Source organism: Phocoena sinus, chromosome 5 (assembly GCF_008692025.1).
Source record: "Phocoena sinus isolate mPhoSin1 chromosome 5, mPhoSin1.pri, whole genome shotgun sequence".
Taxonomy (NCBI): domain Eukaryota; kingdom Metazoa; phylum Chordata; class Mammalia; order Artiodactyla; family Phocoenidae; genus Phocoena; species Phocoena sinus.
In genome coordinates this window covers 94,072,860-94,100,310 of record NC_045767.1, presented here as the reverse complement: position 1 = coordinate 94,100,310, position 27,451 = coordinate 94,072,860, and the positions used below count along the sequence as shown (strand labels likewise).

At 44.0% G+C, this 27,451-nt stretch overlaps 1 long non-coding RNA gene across 2 annotated transcripts in view; it reads right to left on the bottom strand.

The window, feature by feature from the left end:
- The window catches only part of LOC116754719, a 173,325-nt gene extending 165,407 nt beyond the window's left edge, over positions 1 to 7,918 (bottom strand). For both annotated transcript variants that reach the window (XR_004350147.1, XR_004350146.1), the window contains exon 1: positions 7,774 to 7,918. This is a non-coding gene — a long non-coding RNA (uncharacterized LOC116754719). The remainder of the gene's footprint in view (positions 1 to 7,773) is intronic.
- Positions 7,919 to 27,451: the final 19,533 nt, after the last annotated feature.

Below are 27,451 nucleotides of genomic sequence, written 5' to 3'. Positions count from 1 at the left end.
GTCTTAAGACTGGGTTGAGGGGACCACTGTTACTTCATGAAATTTGAACTTCATCAAATAACTTGAAAGTAAAAGCGTTGCCTATAAGAACAGTAACTTCCCAGAGGTTGAAGTAACTTGACAGGTTGTAGGAACCCTTCCAGTTGCCATGAACTCTTAGTTGCCTCTCTAAGAGCCTAACTGCTGGTGACCCACAAGGTGAAGGAAACAGCTCTTGCATCACAAATGCCTCCTAGTCACAAGTTGGCCATTATACAAGCTAACTGGTTAAGAGCTCATTTGGAAAGTGCCTTAAGTATTGAACAAATACTGTATAGTCTAAGAACTGAGCCAGACAAAGCCACAGGCAGTACTTACGAAGATTCTTCATTACCTTTACTATTAGTCACACGAGGAACAAACTAGCATCATATAGAGGCAGCAGAGTGAGAAGAAAGCACCTGAGCATCCAGGTCAAAAGGAGTTATCAACGTTCAACAAAGTCAATGGGATCCCAGTTTCCTCAGATATATAATGGGGTAAAACACCTCTTAAGCTTAAGATGTAATTAGGGATAATACTCAAGATTTAACAAGCACATCAGTGATGGTATAGTAGTAATAGTGCCACCGAGTGACGAACCATAATTATTCACAAGTGTGTTTATAACCCCCAGTCATTCAATGAGTTTTATAGTATAGCTAAAGGTCTGAGTGATGCTCCCATCTAGCTATGATTTAACAAAGGAAGCCAATTACCTCCGGATGACTTCTCCGTTGGCCTAATGATCATTAGACTTCTGAGGACCTACTGCAGCTGGATGGTGGCTGGGAGTTCAGCACAGAAGATGTGACAAGGTACGTCTTCATGCAAGCAGTCAAGGCAAGGTCTGGACTTTAAAATCTGTACCTCACCTTTGATAAAGGAGGCAGGAATGTACAGTGGAGAAAGGACAGCCTCTTCAATAAGTGGTGCTGGGAAAACTGGACAGCTACATGTAAAAGTATGAGATTAGATCACTCCCTAACACCATACACAAAAATAAGCTCAAAATAGATTAAAGACCTAAATGTAAAGCCAGAAACTATCAAACTCTTAGAGGAAAACATAGGCAGAACACTCTATGACATAAATCACAGCAAGATCCTTTTTGACCCACCTCCTACAGAAATGGAAATAAAAACAACAATAAACAAATGGGACCTAATGAAACTTCAAAGCTTTTTCACAGCAAAGGAAACCATAAACAAGAGCAAAAGACAACCCTCAGAATGGGAGAAATTATTTGCAAATGAAGCAACTGACAAAGGATTAATCTCCAAAGCATACAAGCAACTCATGCAGCTCAATATCAAAAGAACAAACAACCCAATCCAAAAATGGGCAGAAGACCTAAATAGACATTTCTCCAAAGAAGATATACAGATTGCCAACAAACACATGAAAGAATGCTCAACATCTTTAATCATTAGAGAAATGCAAATTAAAACTACAATGCGATATCATCTCACACCAGTCAGAATGGCCATCATCAAAAAATCTAGAAACAATAAATGCTGGAGAGGGTGTGGAGAAAAGGGAACACTCTTGCACTGCTGGTGGGAATGTGAATTGGTACAGCCACTATGGAGAACAGTATGGAGGTTCCTTAAAAAACTACAAATAGAATTACCATATGACCCAGCAATCCCACTATTGGGCATATACCCTGAGAAAACCAAAATTCCAAAAGAGTCTTGTACCAAAATGTTCATTGCAGCTCTATTTACAATAGCCCGGAGATGGAAACAACCTAAGTGCCCATCATCAGATGAATGGATAAAGAAGATGTGGCACATATATACAATGGAATATTACTCAGCCATAAAAAGAAATGAAATTGAGCTATTTGTAATGAAGTGGATAGACCTAGAGTCTGTCATACAGAGTGAAGTCAGAAAGAGAAAGACAAATACCATATGCTAACACATATATATGGAATTTAAGGAAAAAAATGTCATGAAGAACCTAGGGATAAGACAGTAATAAAGACACAGACCTACTAGAGAATGGACTTGAGGACATGGGGAGGGGGAAGGGTGGGCTGTGACAAAGTGAGAGAATGGCATGGACATATATACACTACCAAACGTAAGGTAGATAGCTAGTGGGAAGCAGCCACATAGCACAGGGAGATCAGCTCGGTGCTTTGTGACCACCTGGAGGTGTGGGATAGGGAGGGTGGGAGGGAGGGAGATGCAAGAGGGAAGAGATATGGGAACATATGTATATGTATAACTGATTCACTTAGTTATAAAGCAGAAACTAACACACCATTGTAAAGCAATTACACTCCAATAAAGATGTTTAAAAAAACATCTGCACCTCACCACCTGAGAATGTCACCAGTGTCTCATGCCCTTCACTCTCACCATAACTCCTTGACATAGGTCCAAGGTCCAGACACCCTTCTCTCCTCCACCTTCCTGCTCCAAAGCCAAGAGCTTCCCCTTGGCAAAGATAGATTCCTCCAATAAGTACAAACACCTGGAGGAAAGCCAGGTCAGCTGTGCTAAATTCCAATCCAGGTTGGATCAGTTTACCTTGAAAGAAGTTTTGGGTAAGGAGTTGTGGCCAGCAGAAGGATCTCCCCGCTCTCTAAAGCAAACTTAGTTCAGTTTGATATCCATTTACACTGGTCCTTATACAGGCACATCATCCCAGGTCACCTAAGAAGGTGTATAGTCCTGTTGGCTTATGAGAAGTCTCCTTAACACAGCCCATCACTGAAAAACACACTCCAAGCCTAATTTGAGTGTAGCTCAATAGTAAGAGGCATAGTTCCTCCACCGTGAGGAGACTCTAGCATGTGTTTTGAACGGGTGTGGTGGAGGGTGGAGTGTGAGGCCCTGGCGAGGTACATCAAGTGCCTAAGTACCTGATCTATAAATTACCACTAACTCAAATTGGAAAATAGTCAAAGATATCAAAGGTAAGAGCTACTTGTATCTTTCCATGGTCCTGTCCGTAGGATAGTCAGGAGTTAGAAGCTGTAGAATGTGTGCTTTGGGTACACATGGTATATAAGATTCCAGGACAAAGTCTGACAGCAGTAATCAAATAAAGTGACTGCTCCGGGTGTGGAAGACGTATTGCTGATGTCGGATGGTGTTAAACACAAAGGTAGTCATTCTAACAAAGTTTAAAGTAAACAGTTGAAGTGGTTCCAGTGTTCTGGTTCCTGGGAACTTTCACTCAGCTGACAGCAATACTCAAACTACATTCTCCCTAAGTCATTTTAGACTAGTGTATCTCTAAAACAGATGGCAAATGAGGTTGAACAGTAGGGCCCAAGGTTGTCTTTTATCTAGTCCAACATGACTAGCCACTAGCCAATGAGCACTTGAGATGGTGCTAGATTTGATGTGCTATAAAGTTAAAAGGCATACCAAACTTCAAACGCTTAGGACCAAAATATATAAGCTCATTATTTTACAGGTTTAAATCTATTTTATCTACTGGGGTAACATTAAACTTCACTTGTTTTTTTAATGGGGCTACAACACTTAAAATTATATATGTGGCCTGTACTTCTGTTTCACATGTCTCTTGGATAGCAGCATGCTAGAGTTCCCTATTCTCTATAAAGACAACATTCAGAGAACTTTGATCTACAAGTTTCCCACATATAGTACTTCAGGTAGAAGTTGAGGGTTCTTTGGGGTGAGAACACTTGACTTCAGAAAAGCAGAAGCCATCACAATATTGTTCAGTTTATACTACATCCTATCTCCCACCTGGAAGCTCCTAAACCCCAGACCAAAGACAAAAGAACAACATAGGTATATCTAGACAATTTCTGCTGGTCCTGTAGTTGACCATGTCTCATCTAAACATTCCTCCAAATTCACAGGCTGCTTTAGAAACCTCAGGAGCAGTACAGACCAAATGCCATCCTAGGCTTTACTAAGCCTTCTCTTCATTTTAAGGCTTACTCTTACCTCCATGAGGCCATCACAATTAGGGACCACGTCTTTGGTCACCTACAAGGGCTTTCCTGCTACTGAAGAGAGGCTTCATTCTCCTCCACTCCATACTTCCTAGTAGGTTCAAGCTCTATCATCTCACTGAGAAAAATCATGCCCAAATTAGACACTACAATTTAGACCCAAGGCACTGCAATGCAAAGTTGAGGCCAAAGCTGAAATCTACTCCAGCTTTTTTTTTTTTCAAAGTTGTTTCAAAGAAGATAAGCCAGACTTGAATGTCAGTTCTAATTCCCAGCCCGCATGCCCCCATCCTCTTCTGGGGGGAGATGTGCGTCACCATTGATTAAGCACCTGGAGCCACAGCTGGGTCTTTGTTCCTTCGAGCTATGCTGTGGGCTCCCAGAGGGCAAGGCCTCCCTTCCAGAGTATGCTCAGCCCAGGGGTGTTGACTACCTTCATCCTCAGACCAATCTCCTAAAACACAGGCTTCAGGAGAGTTGTTTGCTGCCAGCCAGTCCCTCACTCCAGTCAGTGGGTCTCATGACTATGACTCTAGTGTGAGGTGGGAAAAGGGGACCCGCTTGACCTGGGTAGCTTCTGGCCACCTCATCTCACACCACAGGCTTCTCAAGGATTCCCTGCAGGAAAAGATGCCAGCCATTCCTGTAAAACAGAATCAGATCCCTGAAAGGGCTGCTGGTAAGCAAACCGCTTTATGGATCAAAGGATTCAGAACTGTATCTAAGGCTCAAGCTCCCTCATGAGAGCATTTTCTCCAACTGCACCCCCATCCCATTTAAGACTTCAGACTTTCGATGTACCAAGAAACAGACATCACGGAAGCCAGAAGACCTAGGGGTCACCAGTTCTTCTTAAGCTTAATTTACCACATGAAGAAACAAGATTAGGCCTTAGAAACAAGATTAGTTTCCCTAGGAGCAGCCTAAAAAATTGGAGATGTTAACATTGTGACCACAGCTGCAAGCTTGAGGTATTTCCCTTAACAGGACTGAGTTTTAAGAACTCTTAATAGGCAAGCGTCTTTCAAGAAGCAGAAGTATCGTGTTCCCCAGCATCGTGGACATTCTCTGGGCCAGTTGTGGCAGTAGGCTAGTGGAAGGGTTCTGCATCCATTCTCCCCTGCTGTTCCAAGAGCAGGCTTCTACTTTGCTGTGTATCAGATTCCCCAAGAGTTCAAAGCCACTGGCTTAAATTACAACACCTAATATTGGCTTGCCTACATGGAGATTTATGGGGGAAGGGGTCTTGATCATCAGACAACTACCTTTAAGAAATCCCTCCAAAGAAACTAACAGCTTCTAGAGGCACAGGTTTTAATTCACCTAGTTCCGATTTCTATCATTAGTCTCACTTCGACCATTTTCTTACTACTCCCTTTTCATTGCTTAATACTTATCTGAGTGGCTTATTACAATTAAGATAAAGATCGTTGTCTTCAACTAGAGACAGTCTGAGCTAGATTTGGTGCTAAGAAACAACATGTACACATGGCTACATCAAGGCTCCTGGGAAAGTAACCATTGGATTCTGGTGTCGACCAACTCTAGGGACACTGGATACTAAGCAGAAACCCAAAGAATGAGTTGAACCCAAAGTGGCCTTGGCAGAACTGAGGAATTTCAATTAAGGCCACCCTAGGGGCTAGTCAGGGTTTGAGCTTATAAAAGCTGAATCCCAGACAAGTTTTAAGAGAAAACATAAGCAGAGGTTCAGGCTGTAGTGAACACAGTAGCCAGAAAGCAGGCTGAATGTACGTCAGGCCAAAGCTCAGAGACATGCACACAGAAGTAGCCTAAGGCATGGCTAAATCCCCACGGGCAGAGGGGAATCCTGCACTATTCCGTGTCTGGTTGTAAAAGTTTTCAATTGATAGACGTTATTCAACCCCTTCTCTCCACTCCTCAGTTACCGTTAAAGTTGTAAAGTTGTCACCTCCTAATTCATCACACCATATTTTGATACCTAGAGCCATGTGGCTGATTAGAAGCCAATGCAAAAACACCATCTATATAGACACCAGTTTCATAGGACTCACCTGCAGGAGTCCCTTAATTAACTGGTTAAACAAATAAATGGCAATTGTGTTGCCCTGCATTTCTAAAGGTGGGAAAGGCAAACTTTTCAGTATCTCCACTGTTAGTTTTCTATTGAGAGGTCAGTATTTTCTTTGTCCAATAATCCACTGAGGTATTTTGTAGATCTAAAGTACATTTGTGTATAAGGGTTGGCTTTGTTTCTATTTCCCTTGATTTTTATAGTGGTTGATAAAGTTTACAGAAATGGAGGGGGTTAGTAGACAAAACACCCACACCATGCACTTAATACCTTAGAATTCACACTTAAATGTAACCAAGTTTTTGGTTCACAGAACTAAGTCACTGGTATACCAGCTTTTGTAATTCAGAAGCAGAGAAATTTTTAAACGGTAAATTGACAATTGCAGGTGAAACCCCTGCAGGATGAGTAGTCATAAAATTGGTTTTCAGTGTTAGGCAGCCATGGAGAAGCAGCACATCAGCAGTGTTGCCTGGAAAGCCTGGGATTCTCAAGACCCCAGATCTCACCTGTCAAATTTTATGTCAAGCAGACTGCTGGCCCAGAACAACACATCTCTTGAGCAGGGTTATCTACGTGAAGCCAAAAATCTTTCTCTCCTTGAACCTTGCTTCCCTCATGAGTACCATGGAAACAAAATAACCCCCCCCCCCCCCACTGGTAAGGATGAGAAAGACAAAGTTGTATGTCCCTGCTCTTGTATTTTTTTTCCTCCAGTTTTTTCAGATTTTTCTTAAAGCAGGTAGACCTAGGTGTTTGGGTATAGTATGACTTTTAAGAGAAGTAGATTTATGTAGTTAACATACAGAAACTTTAATTGGCTATGTAGCACCTGTGAAATCACAAGCCAAGATAATGAACACAGAATGGTCTGAGCCTGTCACAAAGATGCCCCATTATCCCCTTTCCCTATGATAGTTCCTCATCTCGATAAGCTCAAGGAAGTGTCGCAACAAAAATAGAAATGAGGTTGTTTCCTCTCCTGATAACCAGAAAAATAAAGGGAACAGTGAGCAGGCTAGAGAAGAAACAAACTGGCCTCAGTTAATTAATCCTAGTTTTATTTTAACTGTTACTCATCTGTAGTGTCTGTAGTTAGATCTGTCCTTCACAAAGCTAACCTGTCACCCCTAACCCTGTGTAATTTAGGTAACTTACATCCTGCACCTGGTATTTACACTTTACTCTCCCTATAAACTCTTGTAGCAAATCACCCCTTGTAGTTGTTTGCATTTCAGAAAGGAGGTCGCAGACCTTCACCATTTTGATCCTTACCTCTCACTTTGGACTGCTAACTCCCCTACAAGAATCCCTGTAATTCCCCAGGAAGGGGGGGGGGGGGTCACAGTTCTTGAGGTGCCAGCTTGTGTCTTCCCTTTGCCTGGCAAAGAAAATAAAAATTCTCTCTACTTCTTATCTTCCAATTCTGTCTCCGTATTTTTATTCAGCATCTGTGCCACAGGGAGCTGGATTCGGCAACAGAAGCCTCCCGATCCTCAGCACTTCAGGCAACCACCATCTAACCAGAGGCAATTTCCTCACTATCCCAATTGCATAAAGTTTCCCCTGACCAGTCACCGAACAGAAGAGTGCTTTCAGGTGAACACATTTGACACTGAAAAGCCCAAGGTGAAGTATACATTCCCCCCACGTCCACATCCAGGTAAAATGTGTCAGCCAGCCCACAGGTTTTATATTATCTTCAGATCAGACAATTGCTTTCAAAAGGAATGAGGTTAAGACTAACTACCTGGTAAGAGGGCTCAAAAGCCACATGAGGGGCTTCCCTGGGGGCGCAGTGGTTGAGAGTCCGCCTGCCGATGCAGGGGACACGGGTTCGTGCCCCGGTCCGGGAGGATCCCACATGCCGCGGAGCGGCTGGGCCCGTGAGCCATGGCCGCTGAGCCTGAGCGTCCGGAGCCTGTGCTCCGCAACGGGAGAGGCCACAACAGTGAGAGGCCCGCGTATCGCAAAAAACAAACAAACAAAAAAGCCACATGATACACCTGAAGTTCATCTTAGTTCTAGTCTTCACGAATACAAAGGACGTTTCCTTCCCTCAAAGAAGTATAATTCAAAAATAATCCACACTTTCCTCCCAGGGCTTTCACCCAAGCTGATCCGATCTTTGGTCTTTGAAATTCGGAGAGGTGCAAGTTTTCACTCACTTTCAACCATTATTCTAAACAGTTTCTCTCCAACAGTGATTTTACAATGTCAAGTGAAGGCTAGATGAAAGGCATTTAGAAACTTCATGAAGAAAGCCAGATTAGTGAGTTAACTTTAAGCACAGAAGCTCTAAACCTGTCTTTCATTTAAAGGAGGCTTATACAACTGCAGTAGGTTAGCTGGAAAAGTGATTTCGCTGAAGTATCTTTTATGCTGGAGGTTAAATAGAAACAATGAAGAACAGGTGACTTCTAAGATTTGAGCATAAGAAATTCCAAAATTCAAGATCCTATTTAAGCTACTCTAAGAACTCCCTTTAGAGATCCCAGTAACTAGAGAAGTTTCTCCTCTAGCTGCATCTCGAGAAAAACAAGCCTGAAGAGTGACTTCAGGAAGTTGCCATGAGCACCTAAGAGGTATTTTCTGTCTGCACACGACACGCTTCCCTTCTTTCAAGTTCCTCAATCTGTTGCTTCGAGTCTCTCGCTTTTTTCGTCGTTCACACTTCACTTCTAAAGTAAACTAATCCAAATTCCCCTTGAAATCTACGAAGTTTGGTTCTTTCCACCCCCCCCCACCCCCCCCACACCCTCCCCCACCCTAGCCATCAGAGAACTCTTTACGACGGAGTAGTCCGTAAGACTTTGGACCACATTCCCGCACTGACCTCAGGCCACACCCAGCGGCAGGAGCAGAGCAATCAACAGTTGCCTACCACCTTCCTCTTTTTTATAATCAAAGCCCCGCCTTCTTCTCGGGTGCGGACCTATGAGAACGCCTAGGAGCTACTTTCAGTTCTACAATTGGTCCCAGACTTCCCGCAGGTGAAAACCCGCCTGGATGCCCAAGGCCGTCTTCTTTAGGCTTCCTATTTTAAAGAGGCACTGCTCCTTCCTCCCTGCTTTTTTACCAAGTTGTAAAGGACACAGAGTTGTTAAAGGCATATTTTAAGGAAATAATTTAGAATCATGTTCGAAATGTGGCTGAATCATCTTCCCCTCTAGCACTAAGTCTTAATACGGAAGATTTTTAGTGTGCCCTAAAGAATTTCAAAAGGAGAAATAAGAATAGCTGATTGGTCAGACACAGGTACTACAGTCAAACATCCTAACCTGCGGACAACGCTAATGATTTTCATAGCTCGTCTGTGTGTGTCATTCATCTATTCTTCCATTTGCAAGTATTATTAAGGCCTATGATTCAAAGGAAGCAAGGAAGTGACCTAGTGGGGCTGGGGTTTTGTCTGTGCTTCTCAAACTGCATGCTAGGACGTATGAGAATCCTTAGGATACATATGTTTCTGGAAAATCAATTCCACTTGTAGATTTGGGGGTAAAAAGCACTATTTTACGTTAAGACAATAGCAATCCAGACCAACATAGGTAAATGAGTTAATTAACAAATAAGGGAGAAGAGACAAATCTTCCTAACAGAAGAATTTTAAATAACATATGCTCATACTCCCTCATCCGGGAGCTGGAGTTTAACCCCCCCTCCCCCTGAGGGTGGGCTGGACTTAGTGACTCAATTTTACAGGGAAGAAACCTGACAAACACTACCTTAACCACATGACCCAGGGTAGCAATGGTTATATAAGATGTTAACATTAGGGGAAACTGGGTGAGGGGTTTTGGGAACTCTTTACTCTCCCTGTAACTTTCCTGTAAATCTACAATTATTCCTAAATAAAGCATTTATTTAAAAGAAAAATAACAATAAGAAGAGAGAATACATTGTAAAATTGCATGAATTTTTAAGATAAAATGTGAGCCTTCAAAGAAATCTTAAGCTTAAAGCAGACGGCTCTAAACTATGCCTCCCCCAAACTTCCCTGAGACACTTCTCCATTTTTAGGGTTCATATAGAGCAAAAGTTTGAGGAGCAGCATATTTACCTAGATGAATCACATAGCTGCACAGAGGATGGATGCAAGGGGGATAAGACTGGAGGTGAGAGGTCAGCTGGAATCAAGCTGGGGTGTAACCATGTCTAAGGCAATAGGTCAAGAGACAACTAGTTACAAATTGCCTACTTATTCCTGTGATTGCTACCAGTGCTTTCTGTGAATTAGCTATTTCCAGACATTCACTTTCATCTTGAGTTTTCACATATCTGTAGTCAGGAGAAAGGAGATCCTCTTCCAAGGTAGCCAGATAGCATGAACAAAGTTGCCAAATACACTTGAGAAGAATGTGTTTTTAAAAAACAACACCTGGGCTCCCCTGGTGGCACAGTGGTTAGGAACCCGCCTGCCAATGAAGAGGACACAGGTTTGAGCCCTGGTCTGGGTAGATCCCACATGCTGTGGAGCAACTAAGCCCGTACGCCACAGCTACTGAGCCTGCGCTCTAGAGCCCGTGAGCCACAACTGCTGAAGCCCACGCACCTAGAGCCTGGGCTCCGCAACAAGAGAAAGCCACCGCAATGAGAAGCCTGCGCACCACAACGAAGAGTAGCCCCCGCTAGCCACAACTAGAGAAAGCCCACGTGCGGCAACGAAGACCCAACACAGCCAAAAATAAATAAATAAAATAAATAAATAACAACACCTAAAAACAACAACAGAACACAATATCTACTGTGAGGGACAGGGTAAGTCGTGGTTAAGGACATGGACTTGGGAGGTAGCAGACAAACCTGGGTTTCATGCTCAATTCAATTGCTTACTTGCTCTGTGACCTCACACTAGCTAACCTGTGTAAGCTTCCATTTCTTCCTCATCTGTGAAACGGTGATAAAAATAGCGCTTACTGGGCTTCCCTGGTGGCGCAGTGGTTGAGAGTCCGCCTGTCGATGCAGGGGACACGGGTTCGTGCCCTGGTCCGGGAGGATCCCACATGCCGCGGAGCGGCTGGGCCCGTGAGCCATGGCCGCTGAGCCTGCGCGTCCGGAGCCTGTGCTCCGCAACGGGAGAGGCTACAACAGTGAGAGGCCCGCGTACCGCAAAAAAATATATATATAAATAATATGAATGAAAAGCATCTAGAATAGATCATGACCCAAACACATACAGCACTTACTATGACCCAGACCTACTCTACGTGCAACACTTACCGGTTCATTTAATCCTCACAACAAACCTATTATGAGTCTTTATGGTCCACGTGAGAAATCTGAGCCACAGGCGGATGACTCATCGGCCCGAGGTGACACAGCCTACAAGTGGTGGATGTCGATTCAAACCCAAGCAGCCTGGCTCTAGGATATTTGCTTTAAGCTGGCACACTGCAATGCCTCTTCTGCAAGGAAGGAAGAAGAGTACACCTGAAACTAATATAGTAAATGTAAATCAACTATACTTCAAGAAAACACAATTTTTTAATAAGTAAATTTTTACTTACTTATGGCATGCCCCCTTTGGGGAGGTCTAAAAAGGAAGGTACCTTTATAAATGGGAAATGGTCAGCCCTACATTGCAAATGTATAAATAATGCAGGATGAACTGGGAATGATACCAAATTTGTGTCGAAGTGCCAAGTGGAATACTAGCCCTTGCTTCTGCAGGCCCAAAAGTCAGTGAGAACATTCTCCTAGAAGTCACGTAATAACAATGCAAAAGTAAAGCTTACTAGGGCTTCCCTGGTGGCGCAGTGGTTGAGAGTCCGCCTGCCGATGCAGGGGACACGGGTCCGTGGTCCGGGAAGATCCCACGTGCCGCGGAGCGGCTGGGCCCGTGAGCCATGGCCGCTGAGCCTGCGCGTCCGGAGCCTGTACTCCGCAACGGGAGAGGCCACAGCAGTGAGAGACCCGCGAACCGCAAAAAAAAAAAAAAAAAAAGTAAAGCTTACTAAATTGGAGAAGCCACCTCCCTACGTGCTTATCCCATGTTTTCTCAGTTGATTTCCTGGACAGAAAGCTCAAATACCAGATAGTCCAGTTCAAACCGAGACACATGACAATCCTCACTGCAGAGGAGCCAGCCAACATTCCATAGCTAATCATCAGCCTTGGAGATGAAAGCCAACCCAAGCTTGAGGCAACATTCCTTAAGGTTCCCACTGCTCCCCAGCCTAAGTGGATGGCAACCACAAAAAAGGAGCTCCAATTTAGGCTCCTAATTTGACCACTCCATCTCTGATTTGCGATTCAAATATTAAAAGTTACCACCTTTTGGGCTTCCCTGGTGGCGCAGTGGTTGAGAGTCCGCCTGCCGATGCTGGGGACACGGGTTCGTGCCCCGGTCCCGGAGGATCCCACATGCCGCGGAGCGGCTGGGCCCGTGAGCTATGGCCGCTGAGCCTGCGCGTCCGGAGCCTGTGCTCCGCAACGGGAGAGGCCACAGCAGTGAGAGGCCCGCATACCGCAAAAAAAAAAAAAAAAAAAGTTACCACCTTTTGAGTCCATACTTTGAGCCAGGTAATCTACATAATTCGGCCCACTCAGCCCTCCTTGACTCCCACGAAATAAATATTGATTTTCCAAGTTATAAATGAGAAAACTCAGGTTCAGAGGAGTCAAGCAACTTTCCCAAAGTTACACAGCTAGCAAGAGACAGAGCCAGGATTTAAACCCGGGTTGTTCACATTCCAAGGCCCTGCCTTTAAGCATTCAGCGCACCGGTTGAGGTTGTCAGGAAAGTGAGTTTGAAGGGCTGTAGGGTGTGGTAGAGCCACTAACAACTTGTGACCCTATTTTTCTTTTTTCCAGTGAGAGATCCCCGACCCATAAAAGAAGACAGACCAAATACTCTTCCTGCCACAGGAGCTCTCCTTAGGAATGGAAGCACAGAGTGAAGAGATCCGGGGAAAGCACTCCAATTTTTATTTCAACAGCTTTATTTCAATTCCATTACTTTTGAACCAAGCAAACTGCTTCAGAATCCTCATCCTACCCACCCTTTTCCTTTCCTGTCTCATTCTCCCCTCGCCCACCCCCTCGCCTCCCACCAGAAGGGGAAACAGTGTTTGTGCAAAGAACAATTCCAATTTCAGTTTTCTTAACTCATATTCTGAACTGGACTAATTCCAATAGGTTATTCACCAGAACCAACTGTCATCTCATTGCATTCTGATGCCTGCCTGGATCCTGAGCCTGTTCTTTGAAGAACAAAGGCAGCCAGGGGAACAGGTGGTAGAAAGTGGCTACCATCCAGCACAGCACGAAGCACTCTATATTGGTAGCCTGCCCTGCGGAAGCCTGAACTGGTTGCTCTCTAACTCATTACAGGCATACCTCATTTTACTGCATTTCGTATTTTTTCCAAACTGAAGGTTTGTGGCAACCCTGCGTTGATTGAGCAAGTCTATCGGTGCCATTTTTCCAACAGCATTTACTCACTCTGTGTCTGTGTCACATTTTGGTAACTCTCACAGTATTTCAACCTTTTTCATTATTAGGAAAGTTGTTATGGTGATCTGTGCTCGGTGATCGTTGATGTTACTGTTGCAAAAAAATTATGACTCCCTGAAGGCTCAGATGATGGTTTGCAATTTTTAGCAATAAAGTTTTTTTATTTTTAAAATTTTTTTTTAACTGGGGTATAGTTTCTTTACAATGTTGTGTTAGTTTCTGCTGTACAGCAAAGTGAATCAGCTATACATATACATGTATCCCCTCTTTTTTGGATTTCCTTCCCATTTAGGTCACCACAGAGCACTGAGTAGAGTTCCCCATGCTATACAGCAGGTTCTCATTAGTTATCTATTTTATACATATTAGTGTATATATGTCAATCCCAATCTCCCAATTCATCCCACTCCCCCTTTACCCCCTTGGTGTCCATACATTTGTTCTCTACGTCTGTGTCTCTATTTCTGCCTTGCAAACAGGTTCATCTGTACCATTTTTCTAGATTCCACATATATGTATTAATACATGATTTTTTTTCTCTTTCTGACTTACTTCACTCTGAATGACAGTTTCTAGGTCCATCCACGTCTCTAAAGTATTTTTAAATTAAGGTATGTACATTGTACTTTTAGACAATGCTATTGCATACAGTAGACTACAGTATAGTGTAAACATAACCTTTATATACACTGGGAAGCCAAAAACAATTTTAGTGTGACTTGCTTTATTGCAATATTCACTTTATTTCGGTGGTGTGGAACCAAACCCACATCATCTCGAAGGTATGCCTGTGTTAGATAGGGCTGATGGTGTTACATATACAGATATGTCATAATATTTATTTGAGATTTTACAACAACAATATGACATTGCACTTCAAAATGTACAAGCCTAATTTAGAATATAAACAGATCGAGAACTTTCCAATACCTTCCCATGCCTATATTTCTATATCCTTTTGAAATTAGAAAGCAGCTGCAAGTTATGTAGTAAAAAGCCTACCCACGTAGACTTTCTCTTGAGTCCTTCCACCTCAGCATCCACTCTGCTACTGCCCTAACTTAAGCCCTTATTTCTCATTTATTCCTTTGTTTACCCTCCCACCTGTCTTCACTGCCTCCAGGGTCCCACCGTACACCATTCTCCACATTGCATCCATAGAGATCTTTCTAAAACACAAAATCCTTCTTTGGATCCCCATAATCTTTGGGATAAACACAGAATTTATGCCACAGCCAAAAAAAAAAAGACAGGTCATTTTATTGACTGATCCAGTCTTACATCACTCATTCAAGTGCCTTCTGAACACTGGCCCCCTTCAGTTGGTCCTCCTTCTAGCATTTTCCAATGCTGCTTCCTCTAGTACATCCTGCTCTCTTCATCACCCTTCCCATCCACCTGGCTAGTTCCCACTCTTCCTTCAAAGATAAACACAAGTTTTATCTTCTTCAGAAAGCATTTCTCTGCTAGACTGCCCAAAGTGATTCAGGAACCTCCTCATGTCCTCTTAAAACAGAAATGCTAATACACCTGTTATCACAACTCTATTGTCAACATCTGCTCACTTGTCTGTTTCCTTCACCAGAATTGAGCTCGTAGAAAATAGAATGTCTTATCCTCCTTCGTGTCCCAGTCCCTGGAATAGTTCTTGGCCAGAAATGTTACTCAATCATGACTTTTGAGGGGATGAAGGGATGAACAAATGACTAGCCTGTTGTATCTAGAAACAAATGGTACAACTCAAATGGTGTAATTGAGGAGAGTTTAATAAAGGGACTATTTATAAAGATGTAGACAAGGTAAAAGAAACCCATAAGAAAAAGTGAAGCATCCCCGGGTCCAGCTACAGCAGGAACTGGGATCACCTTTAGGCCCAAAGGTATAAGGAGAAAGAGAGTAGTTCCCTGAACCCAGAGGGAGTCACTGCAGGGGAGGACCAGCTGATGGGAGATATGACCTTCAGTAGAGGATGCATCCAACATATAGTGACCTGGCATGATGGAAGCTGAGGGAATAAATACGTGAACGCATTCTCCTCCCATCCTTCAGTCTCCTACTGCTGCCTCTCACTGACCAAACCAACCAGAAGCCAGAGGGCAAGAGAGCCAACGATGCAATCAACATGGGTCAACCTCTCAGGGCAAAGAGCAGGGGATGGGAGTGGGGGAAGAGATCTGGATGTACAAATGGAAAATATCCAACACAGCTTCTCTCCAAGGAAAGCATCATTGACTGCATTCTAAAAGTTAAGAAGTTCAAGAGCAATGATCACAGAAAAATGTATCTTCTTTACAGCTGATAAGAGAATTGGTTCTAAGGAGAAATACTTGAAGTCAGTTGTGATCAAGAAGATAGCAATAGGCTGGCACCCAGGTTTCTTACAGAAGATGCACCTGTCTCTGGAAAATAAAGGAGGAAATGTGAAGGAGAATGGGGTTGAATGCATTTGGGGGCAAGTTTAAGAAGAAGAGGAAGACAGTGGCTGAGGACCAAGAAGAAAGAGTTGGGAGAAGAGTTTTCCAAGTGAAATTGTGGGCACTCTGTGTGATATCTTCCTATGACCATTATGACCCACAGTAAAAATGAAAAAAAAATCACAATATGCTCAGTGTGAATGGATTTCTTGTGAAAGTTCATGAAGGGATTGAGTTTATTTACATCAAGATTGGTATCGGGCTGCCGAAGACAAGGGTCCAAGACAACAAATTTCTTAGTCAAACAGAGAAGGAACTGGGGTTCAGAGAAATAAAGTGGCTGAATGAAGGGCCCAGCGTCAGAGGAGGCAGAGCAGGACTCACGACCTGAGCTGTCTGAGTCCAACTTCTAAGTGTCTTCCTCTGCCAATGCACATCCTTCCATTAGGTCTCTGACATGGACGGGGAGAGGTGGGCATTGGAGAAGACTTACACTGCCCTGAGCATAGAAGTTATGGCTACGTAATTCTTATAGTTTACAGACACATACTAATATAAGGGCTAGAATTTATGGAGTACGTGCTGTGTGCCAAGGGTTAACTTGTCGAATCAAAGTAACCCAAGGAAGCTTCTATTACTATCCCATTTTACAGGTGAGGAAATAGATCAGAAAGATGACGTGCGTAGTTCGAACTCAGAATTTAGACTCAGGCAATCTGTGTTTCTAGATCCTCTCAACAGCTACCCTGAGTACATTTACTCATTTCAAGCATTTAAAAAGGAAGTACATATACCTTTTTATATGACAACTTGCAAATCGAGGTGGTTTTTGAAGCTGGGTTGCTACCGGCTCCAAAATACTATGGATCTGTTATCACAAGTCTCCCTTGATTTTTAGCCCTAGTTCCTCCTGTCTTGCATACCACGATACCCGCTGCAGTTGCTTTTCACATTTTCTCTCTGAAACAAGACTAACAAAGGCAGCTTTGGAATCCCACAGAGCTTCCTCAGGACCCATATGTTAGGAAAGGTCTCCTGCAAGGATCTCAGCGACAGCTCATCTCAGCACTTGATCCTCTCTGCAGGCGCCCTTCACGTCCAGGAGTCAGAAAAGGCAGACAGGTTCTTTGAGAACAGAAAAGAGAAGGCATTATCAGTGTCTGTGATTCACGTTCCCAACAGTCATTTCTCTGAGTTCTTAGCTTTGGGTAGTATTTAATCCCACTGTTACTTCGTCCTGTAGGAGTGATGTTCCGCCTCTATCTGGAATGTTCTTGTTGAGCACCATGGTCAAAAATGCTGGTTCCACATGTCTTAGGCTTTTCCTTACAACACTTTATTCACAGATAGTAAAGCATTTGTTAACACTGTCATTACATTTCACATCATCTGTGAGTTTTGAGAAGGTATTGTTATTTCCATTGTATAGACAGTAAAAAAAAAAACGGTTGCACAGAAAATTAGGTGATTTTCTGAGTCATAAGTCAGTGGCAAAACTAGAACCAATATCCAGTGTTTCTGACTCCAGATCAGATTAATTCGTCTCCTAAAAATACCCTGTTTTTCCTTCTCCATAGGTTCAAAGCCATCCTTACCTACAGAATAAATGCCAGTCCTTTAATAAATACCAGTATCTAAAAAGTACCTAATAAGTATCTAATAAACCAGCTTCTAATAAACCAGTTGTTTAATGCTATGTTAAGGTAAGAAGCCAGCACCAACCTTCCATTACAGCTCTATGGCATTTGCTTTGGAGTCAAAAAGAACAGACTCTGAATCCCAGCTCCATCGCTTATTAGCTGTGAATTGGGGGGTAAATTCCTTAGTTTTTTGCCAGACGGTAGACACTGCTAGTTGTCTGCCCAATATCTACTCCCCTTTTTCTGTCTTCCACTGGAAACCTGCCTTGGATCAGAGCCTCCATGCACCCAGGTAGAAACACTTGTTTCCCCAGACTCCCTCACAGCTAGCGGTGCCCACCTCCATATGGCGAAGACTGGGGCAATGAGTCATCAGCTGAGGATTTCTGGAAAGCCTTGCTTCCCTCCATAAGTGTCCACCCCCTACCCCTTCTTCCTATTCAGTCCCATTTTCTTTAACACTGATATTCATTTCTATATATTTCTCCATTATGTTACGCTTCAATGAAATAACGAGTTAACTAGTTGAAAGGAGAATTCTTATTCCTTTAGTACCAGCCAAAAGTACATTTCCAAAAATCCTCCTCAGCATCTCCCCACAGAGCCTGCTGAATCCAAGTCTTACTTGAAAGACTGAAGTTTTTATTGATGTGTTTTCGGACGTGCTCAAATTTTGAGGAACAAGTTACACCATCTGCAGGTGATCCAGGCCTGGTTTCTTTATCTCTCTCTTCCTTGTCTTGGTCCTAGAGTTGTTCAGTGCCACCTCTGCAAGGACAGGGTATCTTCTCTTTGCCCTTCAGACCCACTCTCAGCTCCTGGCCTTTGTGATTTCTAGCCAGGAAATGGAACTGACGGACTGTATAAATGAGGCTCTCCTACACACTCTCTGGCTTCTGGCTGGGGTGATGGGGCGCCCTCGCAGAGATCAGAAGGAGGGAGGCGGATGAGGTTGGGATATTTTATCCCCCTGGCTCCCACAGCAAACAGAGCCACAGATTCTCTCTCAAGTCATCTTTTCTACACAACTCTTTCCTTTGGGTTCCAGAAACCATATCCTCCTTTCATCTCTTTGGGCCTAATCTGGTTACAGCTTTGCTGTTTCTGGCTCTGGCTCACTGCACTGTCCCTTATGCTTTCCCTATACACTCGCTACCTTTTACCTTTGAAACAGTCCTTTTATTAAACCCTCTTTGAATTATCCTAATTTGAGTGTGTCATCTGCTCCCCTGAGAACACTGACTGATACAGATGAGAAAATCAAAACAGTATATTTTTGCTTCTAAATAGGGCCCCTCAGATGTCTCAGGCATCTAGGGTCCTCGTGCGAAGGCACAGATACCCTGAATGACTCCTGCCACAGCCCAGCAACGTGGTGGTCTCCACACTCTATTCCCACCCCATATTTCCTTCAACCATGTTTAAAACTTAACTACTCTGTATCCTTTTCCCATGTCTCTGTCTTCCAATGTGACAGCTAAATGAATTTACTCACGGGTGTTGACACACTGATGGGTGTTGATACCTTGATAAAAGAAGGCTGACACAATGTTTGTCTTCCATAAAAAAAAATTACATCCACTACTCATCTTCCTGTACAGCGCCCGTGATGTATTCCATAGTGTGTATTCCATAGTATTCCATTATTGTCCCACACACTATAATTAATCAGACCTGAAGATTCACCTTAAAAGTACAGGCTCTGGGCCTTCCCTGGTGGGGCAGTGATTGAGAGTCCGCCTGCCGATGCAGGGGACGCGGGTTCGTGCCCCGGTCCGGGAAGATCCCACATGCCGCGGAGCGGCTGGGCCCGTGAGCCATGGCAGCTGAGCCTAAGCGTCCGGGGCCTGTGCTCCGCGGCAGGAGGGGCCACGGCAGTGGGAGGCCCACGTAATGCAAAAAAAAAAAAAAAAAAGTACAGGCTCTTTTTTATGTCTTCACTGCAGAAGAGCCAATCAAATAGGTTTCAGGCTTTTAATGTTTTAAAACTTGTAGCTGACTGGGACACAGAATGTCAGTTTACCCTGGGGCTTGAATAAATGCAAAACCACTTGCTAAGACTGGAAAGCACAATCTCAGGAAGGACACTGAGTGAATACACACTGTCACCCTTTCCCCATGAGTAGTCTTTAGCTTTTCAGGCCTCAAAACCATTTTCTCAGTGCACTCATTGAATATCGATTTCATAAGGTCTGCCTCACCCTAAGCAAGGGAATAAGAAACTGATAGGTAAAGCAGAATGCCAACTTACTAATTTAAATGGGAACTTATATATACATTCTGTAAGTTATGGGTACCAGGCAATGAGTGTAACAGTTAGCTGCAAGTAACAGGGGGAAAAAAGTGGATTGAACCATAAGTACATTATTAATTGTTTATTCGACAAGAAGAGCAGTCTCATTAATATCATCAAAGAACTGTACACTTTGGCACATTTGTTTATGGCCTCGTGGTTGCAAGGTTGCTGCGCCCCCAGATATCAATGTTGCATGCAAAAATCAGAAGACAGATAGCTGGTTAGGGGAGAAGGGGGCGTGCTTTTCATAAGGCTTTGTCTTTTTGCCCAGTTAGCTTCCCAGAAGCTCCACTGGCCAGAGCGTGGTTGCATGGTCACCCCGATTGTCAAGATGGCTGGGAAAGCAAGCATCTAACCCTCTAGCCACTGTTTTGTTTTTTTTTTAATTTTTCTTATCAATACATATTGGAATATAGGGATTAACAATGTCGTGCTAGTTTCAAGGTACAGCAAAGTGATTCAGTTATACATATACATGTATCTATTCTTTTTCAAACTTGTTTCCTATTTAGGTTATTACAGAGTATTGAGCAGAGTTCCCTGTGCTCTCCAGTAGGTCGTTGTTGGTTATCTGTTTTAAATATAGCAGTGTGTACATGTCAATCCCAAACTCCCAACCTATCCCTCCCCCTACCCTTCCCCCCGGTAACCCTAAGTTCATTCTCTAAGTCTGTGAATCTGTTTCTGTTTTGTAAATAAGTTCATTGACATCATTTTTCTTAGATTCCGCATATAAGCGGTATCATATGATATTTGTCTTTGTCTGACTTACTTCACTTAGTATGATAATCTCCAGCTCCATCCGTGTTCTAGCCACTGTTCTGTGGTGGGCGTTGGCATGGAATAAGAGATGTGGAAATGGCTTTGGAGAATGCAGCAGCTGTGGTTGTGTGCTATACCGATCTCCCTTCAAGAAAGTTCGCTCTCCCGCTTCAAGGAGGGCAGCTGACTGCCAGCTTCTAGCTGCAGTGCCTTCTGGATCTGTGACATGTTTGAGCTGAGGTGCCATGTTCTCCCCGGGTAGCCCCCAGCCAATACTGTACAAGCTGGGATTACTAGGGTCTGGCCAGGTCTGCCCAATACAGGACTCCTCTGATCTTTGTTCCAGAACCCCCTGTCGAGTTGGTAGAGACTTGTTCAGATGCACGCCACAGTCTGAAGCTCTTCCTGTCCAATCCTGCTTCTCCCACACCCCACCCCGCCTTCCATGGCCATTACTGCCCAATAAACCTCGTATACCTCTAACTCCATCTCAGCACCTGCTTCCTAGAGGAGCAGAACTGACAGCAGAGGGCAGCGTCAGCATATTTGTTCCCGAAAAGGAAATCTCCATGGAAATCAAACATTTGTGCTAAGAGAATACAGGATCAGAACAAGTCTACTCTGACTAATACGTTTTCGCTGTGAAGATATTCCTCATGTGGGTGCTCTCTTATTTCAGAAAGGACATCCATGCCCCCAGCCTACACAGGTGAATAATGGCAAAGTTGGTCTCTGATTCTCTGACTCGTTTTTCTGTTTCCACTCAAATCATCCCTGTTCTTTCTTAGCTGTGTTGGGCTTATGCTTTCTTAGCCGTGTTGATTCCAACATGGAATGCTGTAGCCAAGCCCTGTTTTCTCTACCTTGGGGCCCAGAAGACATTCTGTTTTCTTTTTTGATCATGTGTTTGCTTGTTTTGTTCTGCTTTAAGGAGAATTCTCCCAATATCTGCTCTCTTCCATTATGCGCGGCCTCCACAATTTCAATTCTCAGAGTTCTGAAGGAGTGTCACTGCCACTCCCTTTTATTTCATATGTAGTCCTGCTGTAGGCCTTTAAAATAGCATCTGTTCTAGAGCATAATTTCCTCTGAGGAAGTAGCTTCATCTGTTTTTTTGTTCATTCCATTTTTTTTTTGGTCATCCCATGCATGGGATCTTAGCTCCTGAACCAGGAATCAAACCCGAGGCCCCAGCAGTGAAAGTGCCAAGTTCTAACCACTGGACCACCAGGGGATTCCCTCAACTTTCATTTCTTAAGCAGCTACTATGTGACGGGCACTCTTGTAGGTGCTGGCCATACAACAATGAAGAAGACACAGGAACTCTCCCAAGAAGCTCATGGAAGCTGTTTCTAAGTTCAACAAAGCTAGAAAAAGAATCAGAAGATGTGAAGTTTCAGCCAAGGGAAGAGTGAATCGCACATCAGAGCTTTTCTACAACATAAATATTATAAGCTATCCAGCCTCCATGAGACACAGCTTCAGAGATCTGCAGACTGGCCTGTCCTCTCCACACACACTGGATAGTAAACATGGATGTGGTTTATTTTCTGCAGGTCTATGTTGCTCGCAAATGTCTGGCATCACACTCACATCCGCTCTGCTCAGAGCTGCCTGCCTGAGACGGTCCTCTCTCACCAGGGCTTGAAAATTATGGAGCTGCCCAAACGGTACCTACTTCTGGATCAGGCCCACCTGCAGCACATCCCCAAGGATGTCTACGTTAAGGTCTTTATCCTGGCCTTGGTTTCAGATGGTATCTGCGCTGAACGGGCTTGCCCCATTTATGAATGCTTATCATTCCATTTCCCACCAGAGTTGTCTATACAATCATTTATCAGTTCTATCCTTCTAAGTGAAAATTAACAGACATCAAGATAAACTGGACTGGGTGTAATCCGGAGCTTAAAACCCATGACCAGATCACAGACTGGAGGTAATCTTTCAAAAAGATGACAACTAGTCGTAATGACAATCCTCTCATCTAGGATTCAAGAAACTTTCCCAGAAGACAAAAGTCTTGAGTTGCTTTGGCGTTTTCTTCACAATTTTAGAAGGAGGATGACAAAGCCACACTGGACCTCAGGAAGTCACCGAGTCCCATCCCCTAATTTTATAAGGAGGAAAGTCAGTTCCCGAGCAGCAGAGTAACTAGCTTAGGTCAGACAGCTATCAACAATCTGGGGCTAAAACCCACGATTCCTTACTCCCAATCCAGGCTCTTTCTAACAGCCGGCCCACACTGGATCTGCCTGGGCTCGCTGGCTTCCCCAGTAAATTCCTCTCCTTCCATATTTTAATCCCCGTTCTTTCATCTGTTGTCATGTGCAGTTTCCTTTCCTTCCCTCTTGCTTCTCTCCCCACAAGATTTTTTACATTCTTGTTAGTCCTGTGTTTTTCCCTCTTCCTGAACGCTTTGTTTTTTCTGCCTTTGCTATCAGTAAAGGAAGAAAGCCAATATGCGTTTCTATCTTTGTATCTTCCACATTTAGTACTTAAAAAAAAAAAAAGTTGGATGTATATGGAAATTCTGAACTATCTTTCAAATTACAATTCTGTGAATATACTATAAGGCAGACTGGAAAAATAATACTACAAATTCTCAAGACTGAGTACGAAAACACTTCTGGGATGGCAGTATAGGTTTTGAAATGATTGCATAGGGGCCCTCAAGACTTCAAGAAAAGACATAAAGTCTCTACAGGGGAATTATAGTCTTCCATACTACAACCACATCAAAATGTCATAGATGCTAGGGCTTCCCTGGTGGCGCAGTGGTTGAGAGTCCACCTGCCGATGCAGGGGACGCGGGTTCGTGCCCCGGTCCGGGAGGATCCCACATGCCGCGGAGCGGCTGGGCCCGTGAGCCATGGCCGCTGAGCCTATGCGTCCGGAGCCTGTGCTCCGCAACGGGAGAGGCCACAACAGTGAGAGGCCCGCGTACCGCAAAAAAAAAAAAAAAAAAAAAAAATGTCATAGATGCTATTAGCTCTCTGTGATAGCAGTGGAAGTAAATGCCTGAAGAGAGTGAAAAACAAACACACAACAAAAACAGCTACGCCCATCAGGTTAACTGGAGAGGGCTGCTTGGGGGCAGGCTGACGCACCGTGTTTCATCAGCCCTGGATGGGATGATGCTCAGAGCCAAACCCAGTGTTTGTTCTCACATCATGCTCTCCAGGCATGGACTTTCTGATTAGTTAGTTTCCTATGTATTCTGCTAGCAGGAAGGGCATGTTTTGATGGCAGGCATTAACATCCTGGATCCAAGGGGAATCCTCAAATACAAATTAATTAGTTGATACCCTCACTTGCTTTCACGAAAGGCTATTCTACTCCATGTGTTAGACTCCAGCTCTGGGCCTGCAGAGCTGAAGTCCTGATCTTGAACTCTGGTGACCCCATGAAAGTGTTGTCACCATGAGCTCGGCCCTACAGTCCAGCCAGCTTCCCTCTTTAGCATTCCGGGACCCTCTTTAGCTTTTGCGAGTTGATAAAATCACAAATATCTGTTGAGCATAAGTGCATGGATTTGACTATGGTTGGTCAGTTGCCCTTCAAGAGTGGGCAATCTTGTTGATTTAAACAGACCAGGAAGGAGTAATGGGTGCTGATGATCTGAGGAAATGGATAATTAGGTCTGCTTCCCTCTGTCTTTTTTCACGTTCTTCTAATAGCATCGAGAAAGGAAGAGAAAGCAGTCCTGAGAAGCTGCTGGGGCCAGCCCTGGATAAGGAAACACTTAGTCCTCTCCGCTCCCCAGACAAAGGAGAAGTGCTTCTCATAGGACCATTTTGCTGCTTGCTTGGAGCTCAGAGTCCTAGAAACTGCATAAAAGAACTACGTCACTGAGCCTCAAACAGGGGTCCTGCCCTAAGTCCAGGCGACAGCTGTTAGGCAGCTGCACCAGTGTGCCCTAAAGCTGCTTAGTGTAAGACCCAAAGGGAAAAACGACTAGCTCTCAGAAGCTATGTGGAAAACACAGACCCCTGTGGCAACAGCTGGCAGGTAATGTATATCATGAAGACATTTGTGGCATGAGAATGGACACATAATAGATGACCTTTAGAGTTATATTTTAAGGGGTTTTTTCCCATAAAAGTTACGTGCCCAGATCTTTTCAGTTTAAGAAAAATTAATAAGAAGAAAAAAAGGGGGTGAAAGGGAAGAACCCTGGCAACTGGTACAACACAGGCATGGAGGCAGGTAAAATGGGCCTCCCTGTCATCCGTCACCTCCTTCCCTGCCCAGATGCTCCACCCAAAAATAACATGAAAGGCTTCCCTGAAGCAACCGAGATAAATGTCTGCTCCTGGGGCCGAGCCTCAAGTTCAGGCACAACACCACTTCTGAGACTTGGCAGCTCGTCTAGCCTTTGATCGCCTTCCCTTCGTGGGACATGTCAACTTTGCTCCTCTTTAATGTACAAGATGGGACAGGGCTGAGGCCAGGCAGCTACAGCTGCAGGCAGGGCTTTCTCCTGCACTGCACAGGGAGGCTTTTGCCTGCCCAGGCCCAGGGGGAGCAGCTGCAGTTGCCTGCCTGCACATCCTATGAAAAGACATTCAGTGTTCTGGTGGCTTAGCATGCGTGATGCCCAGCGGTGGACAAGCTGGGACGGGGCACCCAACGGAAAGCAGGAAGCAGGTTACTTTCTGAGCCCAGATTTTAGCATCTATGCTCCCCCCCCCCCCCCCGCCATCCCTTTTAGTGACAACTTTCTCTGTGTCCTTTCGGAGTCTAATGATCCCATGCACTTTTTCTAAGCTGTTCCCACCCCCATCCCCCATCAAAATCCTCTGGCGCAGAAGTAAAAAAAGTGTCACTGATGTGCATTAGTGATGGGAGTGTAAACCCATATAACTTTTCAGGGGAGCAGGTCAACAAAATATAAATTTTAAATACGTATTCCCTTAGACTAGACCCAGGAATTTCACTTCTAGAAAGGTATCCTAAAGAAATTACTGCATGGGTAAGCAGAAATGTATGTTCAAGAATATTTATTGCTGCTCTGATTAAAAATACTGAACAATTGGAAACAATGTAAATATCCATTAGAAGGGGACCTTAAGCAAATTATCCCATGAGCATGAAATGAAACACTCTGCAGCCATTAAAAAGAAGAAAGTAGATTCATATTAATTGATGCTGACATGTGCCTCGACAGATTGTTAAATGAGAAAAGTGTGTTGTAGGAGAGCATATAGAGTAGGATGCCACCCATGCAAAAAAAAAAGTTTATGTGTTTATACTTGCATCAGAAGAATGAAATGATAAACATCATTTTGTTGACAGCAGTATCTCTGAGGGGTAGCATTGTAGGCATTATCCACTTCCTCTATAGTGTTTACATTTTTAGAGAGGAGATGTAAGAACAGAAAAAATATTTTGATGTATTTTTCAAAACCTCTCAGGAAAATATAGGCAATGCCTTCCTACCGACAACAACTCACATTTGTAAAGAGCTTCGCAGTTTACAGAATACTTTTTTTCTCCATTAACTTCTTCAGTTCTCAAAACCCTGGGAGGTAGGAAAGGCAGATCTTAGCATTGTCAACGATAAGCAAAGCTGGACGTTAGTGAAAGCGGTGAACACAGACTCCAGGAGGAGAAGGAGCTGAGTGCCATCCATCTGGGACAGAGGCAACAGGAGATTTTAAAGGGAGAACGAGGATGAAGGGACGGGAAGCGAGTGGAGGCTCAATGAAAAATTATGAAGTGTTGGTGAGTGTAAATGTGATTAGGGCAGCTGTGTCTGCTATCTGGCAACTAACGGAAGTTAGGATTCTACCCTCCCACAGACACTGGAAGACAGAGGCCCAGTCCTTCCTGATGATTACATGTCAAAGGAATGGCTTTCAGATCCTTTAGAAAGACCCTCCTGAGGTGTAGGAGATACACATCTCAAAGGGACAGATAAAGGATTCACAATTGTCAACACTTTAGAGTAAATGACTTAGGAAAGGGAGGTCAGGTGTTGGCTAGAACAAACTGTAGATTGTTTAGACAGCCCTGAGCTTTTCCAGAGAGGAACTCAAAAGGCAGCAGGGTTGTCCCAGGAACATGGCCTTGGGCTGCAAGAAGCCAGTTAAAGTTCGGCCACGTCTCTTAGTGCAGGGGTTTGAATGGAGTGTTCTTGCCAAGAGTTTTTGCAGTTCTAGGTGTCTCCTCTTTTTGGATTAAAAAAGTAGTTCTCAAAGAAGTTATGGCCCCTTGGAGATGCACCCCATGGATCTCCCTTCCAGAAAGAAGCTGCCATTCCCCTGCAAGGACAGCCTCCAGCTGCAGCCCCTTCAGGAAGCCCCTCGGCATTTGAGCTGAAGCTATACTCTCCTTGAATAATCCTCAGTCAGCCACTAAGCACTCAGGTTGCTAGCCCTGGCCATTGCTACCCAACATGGGGCTCTTCTAATGGGCAACTTGTGTTCCTAAGGCCCAGGTTGGCTGAGTCTTGTCAGATTTGATCACAATTCCAGGCTCTCCCTGCCCAACCCTTCGTCCTTCCTCCCCGTTAGTCATTCACATCCCCCAACACAACTATTGCACACACTTTGGAATTCATCTCAGTATCTACTTCCTGGGGTCCCCAAATAATCACAAGTGACTTGTCCAAAACTACACTCACAGCAAATAGGTGCTCAAACCATAGTTTCTGAATGTCGTGAAGGTGAAAACCCTATTGGAGATATTTGCATTTTAACCAGATTCAAAATCTTTAGCTAAAGGAAAGACTTTCCAAAAGTGGGGATGACAGAATGAGCTAGAGGGAAACAGGGATGTGAGGGGCACTGGAAAAAAGATGGACCATCAGGGCCTCCCTGGAATGACTGAAATCACACCAAATGGTCTTTTAGTTCC